The sequence below is a fragment of the Herpailurus yagouaroundi genome, unplaced genomic scaffold (genome assembly GCF_014898765.1).
Source record: "Herpailurus yagouaroundi ecotype Mexico unplaced genomic scaffold, PumYag 142, whole genome shotgun sequence".
NCBI classification, from domain to species: Eukaryota; Metazoa; Chordata; class Mammalia; order Carnivora; family Felidae; genus Herpailurus; species Herpailurus yagouaroundi.
Window position 1 is genome coordinate 33,126,055 of NW_024412397.1, and position 22,834 is coordinate 33,148,888.

General features: G+C 35.8%; 1 pseudogene; it reads right to left on the bottom strand.

The window, feature by feature from the left end:
• Positions 1 to 11,424: 11,424 nt before the first annotated feature.
• Positions 11,425 to 15,497, bottom strand: LOC121032646 (tigger transposable element-derived protein 1-like; annotated as a pseudogene).
• Between the last annotated feature and the right edge of the window lie 7,337 nt (positions 15,498 to 22,834).

The following is a 22,834-nucleotide window of genomic DNA, read 5'->3' on the forward strand; positions in this document are numbered from 1 at the left end:
CTGAATAATCATAGTTGTTTTTTTTTAATGTTTACTTATTTTTGAGAGAGAGAGTATGAGCAAGGGAGAGGCAGAGAGAGAGAGAGAGAGAGAGAGAGAGAGAGAGAGAGATACAGAATCCAAAGCAGGTTCCAGGCTCTGAGCTGTCAGCACAGAGCTGGACACAGGGCTCGAACTCATGAATGGCAAGATCATGACCTGAGCTGAAGTCAGATGCTTAACCAACTGAGGCACCCAGGTGCCCCTGAATAATCATAGTTTTAAAAATGTATAGTTTTCATTCTAAATAAAGAGACTATCATCTAGTGATTATGGCTGGTAGTTAGCAGTCTCTGGGTATTCCTGCCTTTATTATAGTCAAAACATTGACCCAAGAAGAGTTCTGTAATTCACTCCTTGCATTACTTTGAAATGTGTTGGCTTTATCATATTTAACCTCATATATGCAATTTTCTTGCCGAGGAATCAAGGTTTTTATTCTTTCTTTCTGTTTTTTATCCACTGTTTACATTCCAGGAATAAAAATGCACTGCTTTAGTGTTTTCTGTTGCCGTTTTCTTTGCATATACTTTTTGGCACTGTTCAATCACCTTTGTCCTCCACAGTGTTAATAAACAGTCTCCTACACTCATGAAGCCACTTAACAATCAAAAATTTTATATTTACTGCCCACTGAAATCTAAGTCATTATCATTATCATTAACCAACTGCTCCTCCAAAGCATGAACCAGTCCAGTGCATACATTGAGCAGGGAAAATAGTTTGTAGCCATGGGCAGTAGATGGTGGCCAAAAGAGTTCAGTGTAAAGGAGGACAAGACAGTTGGATACCAGACTAAGCCAAGAGAGAGTTGGTATCTACCTTTTGATTTGTGCCCCCAAAGAGGTGATATAAATCTAAGGATAATGTTTATCCAGAACTTGGTTTACCTGATTACCGGAAAACACTGCAATCATTTCAAGTTGATTTATATAATCTGGGATGATTGTACAGCCCTGTCAGCAAATTTACCAATCAGGTAAACTTCCTATCATGGGAATTAATGGGATGCAACTCCCTTTGCTTATTGTGAAATTTATTTATTTATTTATTTATTTATTTATTTATTTTTTTTTTTTAATTTTTTAAAAATTTTTATTCATTTTTTGACAGAGAGAGTACATGGGCGAGGGGCAGAGAACAAGGGAAACACAGAACCTGAAGCAGGCTCCAGGCTCTGAGCTGTCAGCACAGAGCCCAATGTGGGGCTTGAACTCACTAATTGCATGATCATGACCTAAGCTGAAGTGGGCCACTTAACTAACTGAACTACCCAGGCACCCCTATTCTATTGTTATTCTTAGATAAATTTGATCTTCAAGGGAAACGGCTTTGGAGGCCACTGAAGTCCATTATTTATTTTTTTTATTATTTTTTTTATATATGAAATTTATTGTCAAATTGGTTTCCATACAACACCCAGTGCTCATCCCAAAAGGTGCCCTCCTCAATACCCATCACCCACCCTCTCCTCCCTCCCACCCCCCATCAACCCTCAGTTTGCTCTCAGTTCTCAACAGTCTCTTATGCTTTGGCTCTCTCCCACTCTAACCTCTTTTTTTTTTTTTTCCTTCCCCTCCCCCATGGGTTCCTGTTAAGTTTCTCAGGATCCACATAAGAGTGAAACCATATGGTATCTGTCTTTCTCTGTATGGCTTATTTCACTTAGCATCACACTCTCCAGTTCCATCCACGTTGCTACAAAAGACCATATTTCATTTTTTCTCATTGCCACGTAGTATTCCATAGTGTATATAAACCACAATTTCTTTATCCATTCATCAGTTGATGGACATTTAGGCTCTTTCCATAATTTGGCTATTGTTGAGAGTGCTGCTATGAACATTGGGGTACAAGTGCCCCTATGCATCAGTACTCCTGTGTCCCTTGGATAAATTCCTAGCAGTGCTATTGCTGGGTCATAGGGTAGGTCTATTTTTAATTTTCTGAGGAACCTCCACACTGCTTTTCAGAGCGGCTGCACCAATTTGCATTCCCACCAACAGTGCAAGAGGGTTCCCGTTTCTCCACATCCTCTCCAGCATCTATAGTCTCCTGATTTGTTCATTTTGGCCACTGTGACTGGCGTGAGGTGATACCTGAGTGTGGTTTTGATTTGTATTTCCCTGATAAAGAGCGACGCTGAACATCTTTTCATGTGCCTGTTGGCCATCCGGATGTCTTCTTTAGAGAAGTGTCTATTCATGTTTTCTGCCCATTTCTTCACTGGGTTATTTGCTTTTCGGGTGTGGAGTTTGGTGAGCTCTTTATAGATTTTGGATACTAGCCCTTTGTCCGATATGTCATTTGCAAATATCTTTTCCCATTCCGTTGGTTGCCTTTTCGTTTTGTTGGTTGTTTCCTTTGCTGTGCAGAAGCTTTTTATCTTCATGAGGTCCCAGTAATTCACTTTTGCTTTTAATTCCCTTGCCTTTGGGGATGTGTCGAGTAAGAGATTGCTCCGGCTGAGGTCAGAGAGGTCTTTTCCTGCTTTCTCCTCTAGGGTTTTGATGGTTTCCAGTCTCACATTCAGGTCCTTGATCCATTTGGAGTTTATTTTTGTGAATGGTGTGAGAAAGTGGTCTAGTTTCAACCTTCTGCGTGTTGCTGTCCAGTTCTCCCAGCACCATTTGTTAAAGAGACTGTCTTTTTTCCATTGGATGTTCTTTCCTGCTTTGTCAAAGATGAGTTGGCCATACGTTTGTGGGTCTAGTTCTGGGGTTTCTATTCTATTCCATTGGTCTATGTGTCTGTTTTTGTGCCAATACCATGCTGTCTTGATGATGACAGCTTTGTAGTAGAGGCTAAAGTCTGGGATTGTGATGCCTCCTGCTTTGGTCTTCTTCTTCCAAATTACTTTGGCTATTCGGGGCCTTTTGTGGTTCCATATGAATTTTAGGATGGCTTGTTCTAGTTTCGAGAAGAATGCTGGTGCAATTTTGATTGGGATTGCATTGAATGTGTAGATAGCTTTGGGTAGTATTGACATTTTGACAATATTTATTCTTCCAATCCATGAGCAGGGAATGTCTTTCCATTTCTTTAAATCTTCTTCAATTACCTTCATAAGCTTTCTATAGTTTTCAGCATACAGATCCTTTACATCTTTGGTTAGATTGATTCCTAGGTATTTTATGCTTCTTGGTGCAATTGTGAATGGGATCAGTTTCCTTATTTGTCTTTCTGTTACTTCATTGTTAGTGTATAAGAATGCAACTGATTTCTGTACATTGATTTTGTATCCTGCAACTTTGCTGAATTCATGGATCAGTTCTAGCAGACTTTTGGTGGAGTCTGTCGGATTTTCCATGTATAATATCATGTCATCTGCAAAAAGCGAAAGCTTGACTTCATCTTTGCCAATTTTGATGCCTTTGATTTCCTTTTGTTGTCTGATTGCTGATGCTAGAACTTCCAGAACTATGTTGAACAACAGCGGTGAGAGTGGGCATCCCTGTCGTGTTCCTGATCTCAGGGAAAAAGCTCTCAGTTTTTCCCCGTTGAGGATGATGTTAGCTGTGGGCTTTTCATAAATGGCTTTTATGATCTTTAAGTATGTTCCTTCTATCCCGGTGAAATTTATTTATATTAAGTTATTAAGTGACCCAGATCAAAAAGACATGTGTGTTTTGTTGTTTGTTATTTTTTGTTTCTGTGTTCGATTTAGTATTACTTCAGTCACTAATATTAATCTCTTTCACATAGATAACTGACAGGAAGACACTTACATACGTATTAGGCACGACAAAAAAGTCCTACAAACTTTCCCATTCTTCTCCTCCATTCCCTCTACTCTCCTTCTCCATCTCCCTCTCTTTCTCACCCTCTTCTGTATGTGCCCCTCTCTCTCTCTCTTCCTCTCCCTCTCCTCATCTTCCCTCCCTTTAATTCCATAGCTTCCTGAAGAAGAAAAACACACACACACTTTTTTTTTTTTTTACAGGAAGGAACTTACCTCTAATATAAATCTTTGTATAGGGCTTTGTTTTTATTTTTGCAGAAGACATCCTCATCCAGTTCAACAAGGGCCTATGGAGACTCATGCTAAGCACTTAGCCAAGTGACGAGAGTACTCACAACAGGAACTGAATGCCATAGAAAAAATAAGTAGCTTTATGACTTACCTTTAACATAAAACTTACATATCCGACACCTCATGCACATCTGTTACCATACTTTTCATATTGGCATTGGTTCTGAGAAAATAGTGCTGTGTAATGGAAAGATTATTGCTTAGGAATCAAAGAGTGGAAAATTACCAATTTGGTTTAGGGCAAGTTATGATTTCTGTGGTTCTCAGCAGCCATGTATGTCAAGTTCAGCTGACTTGTCTATCTCATGGGGTTGTGAGTGAAGACCCAAAAACAAAAAGTAATAGAGACACTTCAAATTATTTTCAAAATAGATAAGTTATAAATAAGTAAACACACAAATGTATTTTTAAATAATAAAAGGTATAAGGGATGACTATTAATAAAGATACATTTTTGCAGTGAACAGATGAACAATCTCAATCTGCCTCTGGCAGTGCTGACTGAAAGAGATACCAACTGTAAGCTTATGTGGAAGGTGTCCTATGAGGTGGGTGAGGGGCATCAAGAAGTGTTGACCATGTGCCTGGTCCAAGGCACAAGCAATGCAATTAGTATCACAATGAAAAGCCCACATTTTGAATATTTGCCCTAGTTTTTCTTTTCTTTTCCATTATATAATCCCTTTCAAAGAGAATACCAAAAGGCTATTTTGATGATCTGGTTAGCAGTTGGGTAACCTGAGGAATGGGCTGAATAGCTGGCTAATACCCCCTCATCACAACCCAGGTTCCAGCTTGCTAAAGAGAAATGAAAGGGACGCAAGTCACGCAGCTGGGCACTAAACGTGTAAGTATTGAACTCTCTCTGTATGCATAGTCTTCGGACTGGATGCAAGGGAAGGTATCGTAACCACTCTACATAGGGAGGATAAATTCAACCCATATATATTCCAGATATCTTCAGACACACACTACAAGAGTATGAAAATGTTTATAACTTACAAAATGAGGCTCCCTGAGTAGAGACGAACAGACTGCCCAAGCTGGTATGAAATAGCTTGAGTGGGCAAGGAAGTAACGCTGGCTTGGGGTTTGTATGAGGATGAAATGGTGGGGTCCAAGTGATAGGTCCTGGGTATGAACAGGACTTTAATAATTTGAGTTTTTCTGCTGGCACAAAAGGAGGGATCACCTGGCTTTTCTTAGCAGTGTGTTCTGATGTGGGGTAGAATGAGGACAAAATAAGAGTGAGGTTTAAAAGCTGCCAGGAATCAAAGATAAATAAATTCAGTCAAACTTCATTACAGAAGTTTAAATCATGACCAAAAAGCTTTAAAATGTAATTGTCACTGTTAGCCACAGTCAAAAATTTTAAATAACAAAGGTAAAAAGTGCAGTTAATATGGGGCGCCTAGGTGGCTCAGTCAGTTAGGTTAGGTGTCAGGCTTCGGGTCATGTCATGATCTTATGGTTTGTGGGTTCCAGCCTCGCGTGGGGCTCTGTGCTGACAGCTCAGAGCCTGGAGCCTGCTTCAGATTCTGTGTTGCCCTCTCTCTCTTCCCCTCCCCACTCATGCTCCCTCTCTCTCTCTCTCAAAAAAAAATAAATAAATAAACATTTAAAAAAATGTTTAATAATAAAAAAGTGCAGTTACCATTAACTGGTCATAACTTGATTAATTACCAAAATACATTTCGGATAATAGGCAATATAGGGACTTTAAAGATGGCCAAGGTACGAACTAGAGCAGTCAGGGTATGTTCTAGAAAGTAAGCAAATTAGGGGCGCCTGGGTGGCGCAGTCGGTTAGGCGTCCGACTTCAGCCAGGTCACGATCTCGCGGTCCGTGAGTTCGAGCCCCGCGTCGGGCTCTGGGCTGATGGCTCAGAGCCTGGAGCCTGTTTCCGATTCTGTGTCTCCCTCTCTCTCTGCCCCTCCCCCGTTCATGCTCTGTCTCTCTCTGTCCCCAAAATAAAAAAAAATAAAAAATAAAAAAAAAAAATAAAATAAAATAAAAAGAAAGTAAGCAAATTAGACTGGGTTTGAAACACAGTTAGAATTTGAGTTGGCTAAGAGGATAGGGGAAGATTGTTAAAGTAAAAACCTTCTCTGTCTCTACTGTAACATCCATTTTGTACCATATGTTTTGTTTTGTTTTTTAATCTAAGTGTATACACAGAAAAATAATCATCTTTGGACAAAATTTATGACAGAATATATGGCCTACTATGCATGGAATGCTCAGACAGAGACAAAGAAAAATATTTTTTAACTTTTGAATTCAGTCATTATTATTTATATGATTGCTTCCCTTTCTTCTTCATTTATTTTCCCTTTGCACGTTTGTTTGGTGATTCTTGCAGGTAGGTGGGAAGGTGGGTAGGCATAGATGTCCAAACCATAAAGCAGCTTTCCCTGGGGTCAAAGCAAATCACTGCATAAATCAACATACATGAGAATTTCACAGTCTCTGAGCCTCAGGAGGATTTTTGAAAACTGACATGCTGTAGCTTTTCAAGTCGCCTTTGTATAATTTGCAGGGTATTCTCAGCATTACTCCCTCACTACTTCCTACAGAAATGTTAGAAAACTTCAGACAGCAGCTTTTGCCTTTGAAACTTTTGGATATTTTTCCACCCACAGCTTTGTTTTTTGAACCTCGACTGGCACAAGCAGCCTTATAAACTGGATTGCCAGAGCCCAGGGATAGTGCACCCCCAGTCGGACAAATATGAAGGAGATTCTGCTGAAGAAATCTCCTGGTAGGCTCCCCCTACCCTAAAATGAGGATTTGGAAAGACTCAAAAGTCTTCTCTCTTCTCTCAAAAACTGGGCCCACAGGGCCTTGAACAATTTGTAAAACACAACAAAAGGAATCAAGATAAAAAAAATCTATATACCCTCCAGCAGGGTTTTATGCATTCATACACAATTTCAGTGGGCATTCTAGAACTCCATGGAGGGAGTTGAGCTGTGAGGAGATGCTTTCCTTGTTGTTTTGTTTTGTTTTTGAGAGAGAAGCAGTTTCATTATTTAGGTGTTAAGTTGAAAAATAAAAGTGTATTTTAAAAAATCCTAGTTTAGTTTTATTTTACATTAGATCATCAGTGGGACAGTGAGGCAAAAGTGGTAATGGTATTCAGAGAGCTAATGGGATTCAATGAGATAATTAGCTTAGTACTCTATTGATGGGAAAGTGCTTCATTTCCCAAGTGAGAGTTTTTTACTCTCGGACATCAACAGCACATCCACTTTTCTTCCCCTTACCTGGGAGATTGGCTCCAAGCCTATTAAAGGTCATTCAACACATATTATTGGCACTTACTATTTGCTATTGTATTTTCTAAGAATATAAATTGAATTTAAAAAAAAATTTTTTTTTCAACGTTTATTTATTTTGGGGACAGAGAGAGACAGAGCTTGAACGGGGGAGGGGCAGAGAGAGAGGGAGACACAGAATCGGAAACAGGCTCCAGGCTCCGAGCCATCAGCCCAGAGCCTGACGCGGGGCTCGAACTCACGGACCGCGAGATCGTGACCTGGCTGAAGTCGGACGCTCAACCGACTGCGCCACCCAGGCGCCCCATAAATTGAATTTTAAAAAGAATTTTTGTTTGTTTGTTTGTTTTTGTCTTCAGGAAGCTCTCAATCTGGTGTGGAAAATGGATATAGGAGCAAATAATTGTAAATAGTTTGATGAATACAATAAGAAATCTGGGTTGGTGTGCATGTGGGAAAATGAAAGGGAGTCTACTAAGAAAGAAAATTTACAAAAACAATATGTCATGCACATAGGCCAGGTGGAGAGATTATTGCTGAAGAACTCACAAGCAATGAATGCTATTGCTCCATATGCTTTTTTGTCAAGAGCCAAATACACATACGCACACACAACTTTAAAGGAATGGACAAACAATTATGAAAGTAATCATGTTAGAAAATAATATATTTCTACAGCATTTTTACTATTTTAAATTCTCTCTCAAAAACCTAATGTGACATTGTAGTTATTGATATTTTTGATTCATAAGGAAATAACTTAATTGGACACAATCACAACTTATGTTAAGAATAGAGCATTCTGATTTCTAGTTTTCTAACTTTTAGTAAATATTGTTTGTAACAACTTTTGCTTCAGTGGGGAAAAGATTTTGTTAGAGTAGAGACAATATAATGGCCAAGATAAAAAGCAAGGGTCTGCTTAAAGAGGTGTAAGTTTGGGTAATTTGATTAATTGGGGAGTTTAGAACAAACAATGGCCTAATCTTGGCATCCTAGTGATAAGAACATCAAATAGTTTCTGATCACATGACAAAATATACAAAGCATAATTAAACAATGAAATAATAGAACATAAAATAATAATATGCTGTAAATAAAGCAAATTACAGAATCATAAGTCTAAGGCATACTTAAGGAGATCCAGTAGAGATGGAGAGACTTAAAATGAATCAGAAATGGGGAAGATTTTATTTTTTTTATTTTTATTAAAAAAAATTTTTTAATGTTTATTTATTTTTGAGAGACACAGAGACAGAATGCGAGTGGATTAGAAGCAGAGAGGGATCCGATGCAGAATCCAAAGCAGGCTCCAGGCTCTGAGCCGCCAGCACAGAGCCCAACGTGGGGCTTGAACTCATAAGCTGTGAGATCATGACCTGAGCCGAAGTCAGACGCTTAACTGACTGAGCCACCCAGGCGCCCCAGAAATGGGGAAAATTTTAAAGGAAGAAGAAATGAGCAAAGGGATTAATTGTATGAAGTAGGAATACTATTTTTTTTTTTTTCAGAAGTAGCAGGAATGGAAAGGAGCAATATATGCTGAGATTTCTAAATGGACAAGATAGAGATAAAGGAAGCTCATTTTTGGTGGTATAAATAGCCTTAGCAAGTTTAGAAGTTCAGACATGTTTTAAAAGTAAATGTGTAAAAGATGAGGTTTAAACCTGAGAAGATTGGAGAAGGTTTGGAATATGTAATATGAGGAATGGGACAAAAAGAGATGAATAAAATGATTGAGGAGTGGATGAAGATCTAACTCAGATTAGATGGCAAGGATGAATAATGGAACTGGTTAGTGTACTGAATATCTACAATTATACCAAACCAGGGGCAGAATATATGAGAACAGGAGATAAATGTCCTGGTTTGGAACATCGTTTCAGACAAATGTGGAAAATATTGGGTGGTGGTGAAAAGTATGATAGTGAAATGAGTGGATTTCTGAGACAGCAAATCTCAGCTTTAACATGAAATAAATTAAGTAGTTATGATGGGGATAAAATTAAGAGATTTTTTTTTTCAAGAGTAAAGACACTAGAAGTTTAGGGGCACCTGGGTGGCTCAGTCAGTTCAGCATCAGATTCTTGATTTTCGCTCAGGTCATGATCTCACAGTTTTTTAAGTTCAAGCCCCGTCTCAGATTCTGTGCTAACAGTGCAGAGCCTGCTTGGGATTCTCTCTTTCTCCCTCTCTCTGCCCCTCCTGCACTGTTACTCTCTCTCAAAATAAATAAAGTTAAAAAAAATGAATTTAAAAAAGACAATAGAAATTTAGGGATGGAAGTAATGAATGTATATTATAATAATCTCAATATTTACAAAAAAGACAGTAAATAATATAGCCTACGCAAAATATCAGCAAAAAATAGAGGGAAAAGTACTTATAAATGTGAGAAAAATTAATAGAATCATAATCATAGTGAAAAGTTTAATTTGTAATAACAGTTTAAAAGACCAAAGAGACAACATAAGTATAGAAATATAGAATTTTAATTGCATATGCACTCATTTATTAGATGTTACCACTTGGTAGTCAACAAATAAATAGAAATGCATTATTTTGACCATATGAAAGGTTTAAAATCATGTACGTGGTCAAATTGGGAATTTCAATACATTCTTGAAAGTGGAGAACTGACAGTCTAAATTCTCTGATTATGATGTTGTCCAGATAGAAATGAACAAGATAGTAATCACCAAATGACTTTAACCACTTCTTTCTTCAAAACAACCTGGCGATTTTAAATCAAAACAAGGAAATGTATAAACTTTTAATAAAAAAAAATTAGAAAATCAAGATATGTAGCATTCAACATAAGCTGTTATAATAGAATAACAATATTAACCAAAATAAAAGAATATTAATGACAATATTGAAAATTAATTGATCAATAAAATAAAAAGTATATTTGGTTAATAAAATTATTTTGTCAAAAATAAGCAGATATCTGAATATGTAGTGTGTATGTGTATCTATCTACCTATCTTAACCACAAATTCATTTGAATTGCAAAATATTACATGTGAATTTATATTAATAAATTTGAAATGTAGGTTATTTTTCTATAAAAAATAGAAATCAACTGCCTCAAGAAGAGGTAAAAATCCTAAATGGATTTTTAAGAATATAAAAAGTTTTATTAAATAATTGGCATTTTAATGATCTCTAACCCAGAAAGATTTAGAAGCAGTTCTAATTTTCTAACATATTTTATAAAACATTCAAATTGGGGCGCCTGGGTGGCGCAGTCGGTTGAGCGTCTGACTTCAGCCAGGTCACGATCTCGCGGTCCGTGAGTTCGAGCCCCGCGTCGGGCTCTGGGCTGATGGCTCAGAGCCTGGAGCCTGTTTCCGATTCTGTGTCTCCCTCTCTCTCTCTGCCCCTCCCCTGTTCATGCTCTGTCTCTCTCTGTCCCAAAAATAAATAAACGTTGAAAAAAAAAATTAAAAAAAAAAAACAAAAAACAAAAAAACATTCAAATTATTCCAGGGCACAGAAAAAATTACAAAGATCTTATCAATTCATTTCAGATAGCTTAAAGTTAATTAATATATGTTTATATAAATATTAATATATAGTCTAATATATTATCACATAATTATGCATCTTATTATTACATATATCATTATATAATTATATAACATACATAATATATATAATGTTTTTAATATACACTTAATACCTTGGAAATATTGTGGATTTAGATCCGGCCACAATAAAAGCAAATATTACAGTAAAGTGAGTCAAATGAATTTTTGGTTTGCCAGTCCATAGAAAAGTTATGTTTGTACTGTGTTGTAGTCTATTAAGTTTGCAATAACATTATGTCTAAAAAAAATGTACATACCTTAACTTTAAAAATACTTCATTGCTGGGGCTCCTGGGTTGCTCAGTCGGTTAAGTATCTCACTCTTGATTTCAGCTCAGATCATGACCTGGTAATCATGACCATGTTGGGCTCTGTGCTGACAGCACAGGGAATGCTTGGGATTCTCTCTTTCCCTCTCTCTCAGCCCCTCCCCTGCTCATTCTCCCTCTCTCTCTCTCTCCAAAAATAAATAAACAAAAAAATACTTTATTGCTAGAAAATGCTAACAATCATCAGAGCTTTCACCACGTTGTAATCCTTTTGCTGGTGAAGGGTTTTGCCTCAATGTTGATGGCTGCTGACTGATCAGGTGATTGCTAAAGGTTGGGTGGTTGTAGTAATTTCTTAAAATAAGGCAACGATGAAGTTTCCTGCATCAATTCACTCTTTCTTTCGCAAATGATTTCTCTGTAGCATTTGATGCTGTTTGATAACCACAGTACAACTTCCTTCGGAATTGGAGTCAGTCCTCTCAAACTCTGCTGCTGCTTTATCAACTGAGTTTATGTAATATTCTAAATCCTTTGTACTCATTTCAACAATCTTTAAGGCATCTTCGTCAGGAATAGTTTCCATCTCAAGAAATCACTTTCATTGTTCATCCATAAGAAGCAATTCCTTATCCATTCAAATTTTTCAATGAGGTTGCAGCAATTCAGTCACATCCTCAGGCTCTACTTCTAATTCTAGCTCTCTTGCTATTTGCACTCTACCTGCAGTTACTTCCTCCACTGAAGTCTTGAACCCCTCAAAGTTATTTATGGGGACTGGAATCAACTTCTTCCAAACTCCTATTCATGTTTATAGTTTTAACTCTTCCTATGAATCATGAATAGTTTTAATGCCATCTAGAAAGGTTTTTAATTTACTTTATTTTTCCTAGGTCCATCAGAGGAATCACTGTCTATGTCAGCTGTAACCTTATGAAATATATTTCTTAAAGAGTAAGACTTGAAAGTCAAAATTACCCTTTGGTCCATGGGCTGAAGAATGGATGTTGTGTTAGCAGGCATGAAAACATTAGTTTTGTTGTACATCTCCATCAGGACTCTTGTGTGACCAGATGCATTGTAAAGAAAAGTAGGACTTTGAAGGGAATCTGTTTTTCTGAGCAGTAGGTCTCAATAGTGGGCTTAAAACATTCCCATTATAACATGGTTTCGTGTTATAAACAGATGTGTTGTCATCCAGGCTTTGTTGTTCCATTTGTAGATTGTAGAATGAGTATATATATTTTTTAATGTTTATTTATTTTGGCGAGAGAGAGAGAGAGAGAGAGAGAGAGAGAGAGAGAGAGAGAGAAAGCAAGGGAGGGGCAGAGAGAGAGGGAGACACAGAATCCGAAGCAGGCTCCAGGCTCTGAGCTGTAAGCACAGAGCCTAATGAGGGGCTCAAACCAATGAATGAGTATATTTAGAATAATTCTTAAGGGCCCAAGGTTTTTTAAAATGATAAATGAACATTGGCTTCAACTTAAAACTCACCACTGCATTAGCCCGTAACAAAAGAGTCATCCTGTCCTTTGAAGTTTGGAAGCCAGGCATTGACTTCTACTGTTTTCACCTTTGAAAATCCTAGATGGCATCTTCTTCCAGTATAAAGCTGTTTAATTTACTTTAAAAATCTATTGCTTAGTATAGCCACTTTCATCAATTATCATTTTTCTAAACTTTTTGAGTGTGGTTGAAAACAATGGTACATTATTTCATTAATTACTTTAACTAGATCTTTTATTTAACTGCTGTAACTTCTACATCAGCACTTCCTGCTTCACCCTACACCTTTTTGTTATGGAGGTTTCTTTTCTTAAACCTAAGGAACCAACATTTGCTAGCTTCAAACTTTTCTTCTGCATCTTCTTCACCTCTCTTAGCCTTCATAGAATTGGAGAGAGTTATGGTCTTGCTTTGGATTAGGCTTTGGCTTAAGGGAATGTTGTGGTTGGTCTGATCTTCTGTCCAAACCACTAAAACTTTCTCCATGTAAACAATAAGGATATTTTACACTCTTATCAACTGTGTGCTCAGTGAAATAATGCTTTATTTTTTTCTTAACTTAAATCCAAGTTAGTTGACATATAGTGTGATAATGATTTCAGGATTAGAATTTAGTGATTCATCACTTACATATAACACCCAGTGCTCATTCCAACAAGTGCCCTTCTTAATGCCCATTACTCAGTAGCCCTCCCCTCACCTAACACCCTTCTAGCAACCCTCAGTTTTTTCTCTGTATTGAAGAGTCTCTTACAGTTTGCTTCCCTCTCTGTATCTTATTTTTCCTTCCCTTCCCCTGTGTTCATCTGTTTCTTAAATTCCACATATGAGTGAAATCATATGATGTTTATCTTTCTCTGACTGACTTATTTCGCTTAGCTTAATATACTCTATTTCCATCCACGTTGTTGCAAATGGCAAGATTTCATGCTTTTTGAATGCCACATGCGAGTAATATTCATATATGTAACAGTCATACACACACACACACACACACACACACACACACACACACATCTTCTTTATCCACTTAGCAGTTGATGGACATTTGGGCTCTTTCCATAATTTGGCTATTGTTGATAGTGCTGCTATAAACATTGGGGTGCATGTGCCCCTTCAAATCATCATTTTTGTATCCTTTGGATAAATGCCTAGTAGTGTGATCACTGGGTTGTAGGGTAGTTCTATTTTTAACTTTTTGAGGAACCTCCATACTGTTTTCCAGAGTGGCTGTACCAATTTGCATTCCCACCAGTAGTACAAAAGTGTTCCCCTTTCTCCACATCCTCGCCAACGTTTATTTTTTCCTGAACTGTTAATTTTAGCCCTTCTGACAGGTGTGAGGTGGTATCACATTGTGATTTTGATTTGTATTTCCCTGATGATGAGTGAGGTTGAGCATTTTTTTCATGTGTCTGTTAGCCATCTGGATGTCTTCTTTGGAAAAATGTCTATGTCTTTTGCACATTTCTTCATTGGGTTATTTGATTTTTGGGTGTTGAGTTTGATAAGTTCTTTATAGATTTTGGATACTAACCCTTTATCTGATATGTCATTTGCAATTATCTTCTCCCATTCTGTTGGTTGCCTTTTAGTTTTGCTGATTGCTTCCTTCAATGTGCAGAAGCGTTTTATTTTAATGAGGTCCCAGTAGTTCATTTTTTCTTGTTTCCCTTGTCTCCAGAGACATGTCAAGTAAGAAGCTGCTGTGGCCGAGGTCAGAGGTTGTTGCCTGTTTTCTCCTCTAGGATTTTGATTATTTTCTGTCTTACATTTAGGTTTTTCATCCATATTGAGTTTATTTTTATGTATGGTGTCAGAAACTGGTCCAGGTTCATTCTTCTGCATGTAGGTGTCCAGTTTTCCCAATACCATTTGATGAAGAGACTTTCTTTTTTCCACTGGGTAGTCTTCCCTGCTTTGTCAAAGATTAGTTGACCATACATTTATGGGTCCATTTCTGGGTTCTCTATTCTGTTCTATTGATATTATGTGTCTGTTTTTTGTGACAGTAGCATACTGTCTTGATCACAGCTTTGTAATACAGCTTGAAGTTCTAATTGCTATGCCTCCAGCTTTAGTTTTCTTTTTCAATATTAATTTGGCTATTCGGGGTATTTTGTGGTTCCATACAAATTTTAGAATTGTTCGTTCTAGTTATGTGAAGAATGCTGGTGTTATTTTGATAGAGATTGCATCGAATATGTAGATTGCTTGGTAGTATTGACATTTTAACAATATTTGTTCTTCCAATCCATGAGCATGGAAGGTTTTTCCATTTCTTTGTGTCTTCTTCAATTTCTTTCATAAGCTTTCTATAGTTTTCAGCATACAGATCTTTTACCTCTTTGATTAGGTTTATTCCTAGGTATTCCATGGTTTTCAGTGACTTGTAAATGGTATCGATTCCTTGCTTTCTCTTCCTACCACTTCATTATTGGTGTATACAAATACAAACATTTCTGTATGTTGGTTTTATATCCTGCAACTTTGCTGGATTCATGGATCAGTTCTAGCAAGGATTTTTTGGTGGAATCTTTTGAGTATTCCATGTAAAATAGCATGTCATCTGTGAAGAGTGAAAGTTTGGAGTAGCACTTTTAATTTCCTACAAGAACTTTCCCTTTCCATTCACAACTTGAATAACTAGTACAAGAGGCCTAGCTTTCAGCCTATCTTGGCTTTGACATGCCTTCTTCACCGAGTTTAATTATTTCTAACTTTGGATTTAAAGTGAGAGATATGCAACTCTTCCTTTCACTTGAAATCTTAGAGGCCATTGTGGAGTTATTAATTGACCTAATTTCAATATTTTTGTGTCTTAGTGAATAGGGAGGCCTGAGGAGAGGATGAGATGGCAAACAGTCTGCCAGTGGAACAGTGAGAACAAACTCAATTGTCAGTTAAGTTCTCGGTCTTATATGTGTGTGGTTTGTGGTGCTTCCAAATAATTACAATAGTAACATCAAGTTCCTTGATCAAAGATCATTATAACAAATGTAGTAATAATAGAAAAGTTTGCAATGTTGTGAGAATTAACAAAATGTGACACAGGGACACAAAGTGAGCAAATACTGTTGGAAATGGCACCAAAAGACTTGTTGGATGCAGGGTTGCCACGAACCTCAGACTATTAAAAAACAGTATCTGTGAATCACAATAAAGCAAAACACAATAAAACAAGGTATGCCTATATATATGAATACAAACACACACATCACAGAAATTTAACTGTACACCATTCTCATATATGAGAAGGAAAATATCCAAATAATAAGTAATAACTTTGGGTTTATATATCACATTATGTATCATTTTATATATATTAATATAATTTTTCAAATAACCATGAGTTTAGAGGTATAGCCATTATCATCCTCATGTTATAAGTAAGGAACTAATTCAGACACTTAGAGTGATCTTTCCCATCACTTTCAGTAGGTAAAGTTTGGAACTGGAGCCTCAATAATGTGGTTTAGAATCTGCTTTTGTTTCCAGGATGCTCAGTCCTATGATGGGCAGGGGGTGAAGGCTGCAGGCTTTATTCTTCCACAGTTGTCATGATTGGCTTAGCTGGAAATTTTCCTCCTACTGATGATATCAGTCATAATGTTGCCCAACAGACATCAGCACATTTACACTGATACAGGCTAGTATGTTTCTGATCCTAGCTGATCTGAGGAAGTATCAAAAGCAAAGTGTATAGTATAAGTTTCAAGGAGACCTATGTCAGAGTAAGAGGGAAGAAAGTTGGCTAGTGGTCATTTTACCACTGTGGTCCCATGGTATCCAGAGATTTCATAAATGGGGGAGGGTGTGGAAACAGACTGTGGGTACAGTGTGTTACTCCTTAGATGAGAATATAGTGGGGTGGCCCAATAAAATTTTGGATCAGGAATTAGAAACTTTCATTGGTGGGGCACCTGGGTGGCTCAGTCAGTTAAGCATCTGACTCTTGATTTTGGCTCAGGTCATGATCTTACAGTTTGTAAGTTCGAGCCCTTCACTGGACTCTGTGCTGACAGCGGAGAACCTGCATGGGATTCTTTCTCCCTCTCTCTCTGCTTCTTCCCCTGCTTGCACTTTCTCTCAAAATAAATAAATAAATGAGCATTTAAAAAAGAGAAACTTTTATTGGTTCATTCAAAATATATTTATTAAACAGCCAGTATACCTTTAATTTTTTGCTGTTAATTCATGAACTATACATGTTTCTTGCCCTTGTGGAGTTGAAAACTGATAAAGGGAAATAGACTGTAAGCAAACAATTAAAAAAATACCTAATAAAATTTTGTTCTATTATTGGCTACTGTGCTGAAGGTCGGCTAATACTTGGACACTTTAAGTCATGAGATTCCTGGGAGGTCCTTCAAATTTTTCAACCTTGTATTTTCTTCTACAGAATGAAAATAATAAATTTAGCTGTGTGATCTTATTATGGTCCTGATAAGATAATATGTATGAAAGCATATTTAGAGCAAGTAGCACCTCTGTTGATGAAAGTGATTATTATTAGTGGTATTATTTTGCATATAATCAAGATAAATGAACCTGAAGTTTATAAATCATTATTTCAAGGTCTTGTGGTGATATTTTTTTTAATTTTTTTTGTTGTTTAGGGAATAAACTAATTACTATTAACTTTGTAATATCACTATGGAATCATTAAAAGATAATTATGAGGATAAAGTAACCTCAGTTGAGCAAGCTGTATATATATATATATATATATATATATATATATATATATATATAAATTTAACAAATATTAAAATAAATATATGTTTTTATTTTGGTTCACTAGCAATTTTTGTAATTACTATTTTTATTTATTTTGCTTTAAATTTTGGCCATTCAACAGGTAATTAATTGTTCCATGAAGAGAAGATGTGATTAGGGGCTAGAGGATAAAGGTAGAATTCAGACTAATTGCCATCTAATGTGTCCATGTAGTTCTAAAAGAATTGAAAACAGTTTTAAGAAACCCTTATTCATGTCATCTAGCACTAATTGGTAGTAAAACAATCCACATATGGAAATGAAATTAGAAACCCAGGGGAAAAAAATCAAAGCTAAAATCAAAGCAAATTGCATAGCAAACATTACTTACATTATGATATCAAATAAAGGAAAACAGTACAAGAAATGAAGCCACATGAGCAAAAAGGAATTTGATTTCTATTTGCATGTCTAAACTCCTTTTACTTAGATATGAATCTGAAGGCCTAACATTTGACCCTGCTGAATTTGCTCAGTTCCCCTTCCCCATTAGTTTAATTGAATATATCTTAAAAGCAAACATACTTTTTTTGCAAATAGTTTGATGAAAATAATTGTCTCATTATATAATTCTTTGAATATCTTAATTGCATCCTCAGATGAGAAAATGGATGTTATAATGAGGCCAAAAGGCAGAACAAGGAAGATGTAGTGTTTGTTGTTATATGGGAGATTTAAGAGATGTTGGGGCAAATTTTAAGCTGTGACATTCTAGAATTTGAAGAAACTGTAAAACTGTACCCTTAGAAACTGACTCATTTTTGTCTCTACACAGTGTAGTAAATCTTGTCTGGTGGCAAAGTGGGCTGTGCACTTCTTTTACCTTACCACCTGAGGATAAGGGCATGTTTCTAAAACTTTTGAGATAATAACATCTCACATGTACATACTATTTTGTGGAACAGAACTCCCTTTCATGCATTTTTTTTAAATGTTTTAAATCTTAAAACTGTGACATGCACAAATTTCCATAAACAAAACCAGAAAAATATCAGACACTACACTAACATTATTGCTTTCCCTGCACTTGATGTTTTGTCCATAAACTGATTTACTCTTTCAGCTATTTTTTCCCTGATTCTTTTATAATCTTCACTGTTTTCCAGAAAATGTTTTTTATTAATCCCAGTTAATTAAAGACATTTTTTGTTAATATTTCCAAATTCTATTTTAAAATAAATATATTTTTCCTCTTTTGCAAAGGAAAATATGCAGATTATTAAAACCTTAGAAACATGGAAAGAATGTAATGGAGAAAAAAAAATCCTACCCCCCCCTCCACAGCTTACCACAGGGGAAGAATTACTTTTCAAAGCCTTTTTTTTCTTTTAAGTTTATTGTGTGTGTGGGGCGGGGGAAGGGAAGACTAGAGAAGCAGAGAGAGAGAGAATCCCAAGCAGGATCCGCACTGTGAGGGCAGAGACCAATGTGAGGCTCAAACTCATGAACCACAAGATCATGACCTGAGCCAAAACCTGACACTTTGTTAACCAAGCCACCAGGCGCCCTAAGAGAATTACATTTTAAAGTACTGGTGCATTTACTCTTGGAATTTTTCTGTGCATGTTTGAACACTGCTATAAGTAATGTTGGGCATATGAAGTACTTAAAAAAATAATGTCTATTTATCTTATGGAAGTTTTCCAATTTTTTAGATTTACGAGTACAGCATAAAAAAAAAAAGGCTGAAAGAAGCTGTTAAACATTTTTCTTGCCCACCAAAAGTTTACTTCTATACTGAAGAATATAAGCCCAGATCTAATGGGACATTTGAAAATTGTGTCCAAATTGTGTAAGGGGCACCCTATGTTTCTTTACAACATGACTTTCTATGTATTTGAGTCCATAATATTTATTCCTCTAAAGTCTTGGTTGCAAAACTATGTACTGTGCTGCCTAGATTGCTGCAGTTAGCTCACAGGGACACTTCAGTTATTTTAAATTTTTGAGGGAAATATAACAACATCTATTAAACCCTATCAGGTTAAGGTAGTTCACAGCTTCAGGTCAAGGTAGTTCACAGCTTCAACATTAGATCACATACATATCTTTATAAAACTGAATTTTTCAGGAGATGCTGTGATAAAAAGTAAACATTGCATTATAATTATGATTACACTGTATATAAGAGTGGTTATATATCAAATCTAATTCCAGTGTTTGAAAAGTTGCACAGTACCCAACAGGTGAAAATATCCCATTAATAAATAATGGTGGTTATTTAATAGTGAAATGAAAATACCATTATTATTTTTTAAAATTTCTTCATATTATTTTTTCAGACATGTTTTAAAACACAAATACTTAAGTTATTTTAATCTAACCTCTTAATAAACAGAGCTATTAGGTATTTATTTTGATGGGGCGTTGTAAGAAATTATTGAGATAATAGTGTGTCATTTCTGGGAAAGGTTGGGAATTTCTGGCCTAAAGCTTATATTCTAGGAATGCTTTTCAAAAAGAGTTTTTAATGTTTACTTATTTTTGAGACAGAGAGAGAGAGAGAGAGAGAGAGAGAGAGAGAGCATGAGTGGGGGAGCAACAGGGAGAGAGGGAGACACAGAATCTGAAGCAAGCTCCAGGCTCTGAGCTATCAGCACAGAGCCTAATGTGGGGCTAGAACTCACTAGCTATGAAATCATGACCTGAACTGAAGTTGGATGTTTAACTCACTGAGCCACCCAGGTTCCCCTACTCTTCAAAATTATTAATGAATGATAATTATTTAAATATTTGCACATTTAATATTTATTTTTAATCCCTTTACTTATGCAAGATAATTCAGCTGGGTATAAAATTTTTGAATTGTAAACTTTCCCTCTCATAGCACTCTAAATTCATTTTCTCTATTTTAAAACACTGAGTCAAGGGGTACATTCATAAGTCAAAAGAATATTTAATTAAAAATTTGTTTAATGTTAGTGAAACAAATGTTGAACAAATTTGAATAAAAAATTGAGAGGATAGAGACTATAAACTATCTCGATTAATTTCAAAATTAATAAAGATTTCTTTACAAGAGCAGGATTTATAAACCTTTAATCTGTGATCCTCTTAAATAGTGTATAATTTTGTATGATATACATTTTTTTCTTCAAAGGAGCCACAGTGTTCATTAGTTTTCATTAGATCCATCATTAATTCTGCTTTCTACTACCAATTTTATTTCCCCCCCCCAAGTTGTATAGTTTTACAGCTGCTAAATCAACAGGTATACATTTTATTTTATTTTTAAACTCATTATATTTTGAATAAGCTCTATTTTATTTTTTCATTTCATTTATTACAAACATGTAACTGCTCATTGATTTTCTTCCTGACAGTAAATGTGGAGGAAGAAACATCACAAGATAATTTTTCTGTTAATTTAAACATTATTTATCTTCTTGTGTTGAAAGGTAAGCAGCAGTCCTGGACAATGAATGATTTTGACACAACTATTCAGTAGATATGACCATAAACAAGAAGCTTGAAGTAAAATCACAGGGAGAAGGAATCCTGTAGGCATAGGTTGTTATAGAAAAACAATTTGCTATTCTCCGCCTTGATCTTTAAAACCAGTTTCCATCCTGAGTAAGTTCTGGACACTTTGTGGTTCTGGCATTGCCTATGCTGCTGAAACTCAGCATGCTGGATTCATTGATATTCATTTAAATTACTCATTTGGGCTCCCAAGGGCCTGTACTTCAGTTTCATTTTGACTTTCAAGCATCAGTGAACCAAAAATAAAAAGCAAAGAACAGCCAAAACCATAGCATCTCATTTCATTTTGAGATTGAATTTGGGAATTTGCAAGAGAAATCATCTTGACACAGAAGAATGCCCAGTATTGTCAGGAATTCCTGTAAAAGCCAAGAACCTTTTCAGGAATTGAGCCTGATGATTTGGTTGATAACATAGTAAAGAAACCAGGTAAATATCAGGTGATTATCACCTGGTTTGGGGTTTTGCTGCAAACATTTTGCAGAGCTCTAACTGTGATGTGCATTAGTCACGCTACTGGAGCAGAAAATCAATAAAATGAGGTTCCAAAAATAAAATATTCTTTTGGAATGTTGCTCTGAACTAATTAGCGATGAGTCATTTAAAAGGACTTACCTGTCATTAGGTGGCAGGGTTTGGAGGGAGGTATTTACCAAAACCAGTTTCCTGACAAAACACTTTTTGAGATTGAGGGGAAAAAAAAAGATTAAAAACTTTGATTCACAAAGTGACTTTTATTTTGACAATAAATAACACAGAAGTCACATTGCGAAATGAGAAACTTAATCATTTTTCTGTCATGTTGTTTGTCAAAATATAGAGAGGAAAAAATGATAACTCATAAATGAAAGGTAACTTTATTTCTTTTTGCTATTTGAAAGTTATAAGAAATAAAAAAAGCTTCATCTGTTGATGATTTGGGATCACATACAGACAGAATGAAAACAGATCATAGTTGCTTCTGCTTGAATTTTGTTTGAAGTTAAACTTTTTAATATGCTAAGCTCTCCAAGTAGATAAAAATCATTTTTTAATCAAACAATTCTTGTATACTGCATTTTAAAAGTAAAATTTAGCATTATAAATATATAATCTTTACATAGAGTAAGATTTATCCCCCCACTATGTAAATTATATTATATATAAATATAAAATGAATGTTAATATATTATATAATAAGTATAAAATATTTATATATAAATATAAAAGTATGTTAAATAAATTATATTAAATTTATATACAGTTAATGGATTTAACATTAAACATGGCTTTAAATAATTTTTAGATCAGTTAGGCTTGCTTCACTTGCTTTTTTCCATGTCAGGAAATTGTCTTTCAAATGTAGAATTTCTATAAGTCTTAGAACTAATTTAAAGGGTTCCAACATATTCACTTCTAAACATTACCACTGGTAAAAGGCACAATGGTCCAGATACACAAAAATTCAGATTATTTTATTTAAACGGACTTGAAGTTGAAATGTACTTTTTAATTGTATTCAAATAATATTTGTGCTTCTAATATTTTGAGAATGTACAGCTTCTCAAAGTGAAAATGACAACAACCAGCAAGCAAACCAAGAAATGGCAATTATTCAAGAGAGTATATATCTACCTGTTGTCTCCACCTAATCACGGTTGTTCTATCCCTCTTTATTCCCCTCCAGGTCACCTTTCAAACTGATGAAAATATAAACAGCTTAACATGAATCCCTCTGTCCACCTACTCTTCTGCCATTTCCTCTCTCATTTTCCCCTATTCCATTGATGAGACGTTCCTATATTTCTCCAGAGAGGCTTCTGTTCTGATTCTTTATTCCAGACACTTGGAGCCTGAACTTGTTGACCATAACACA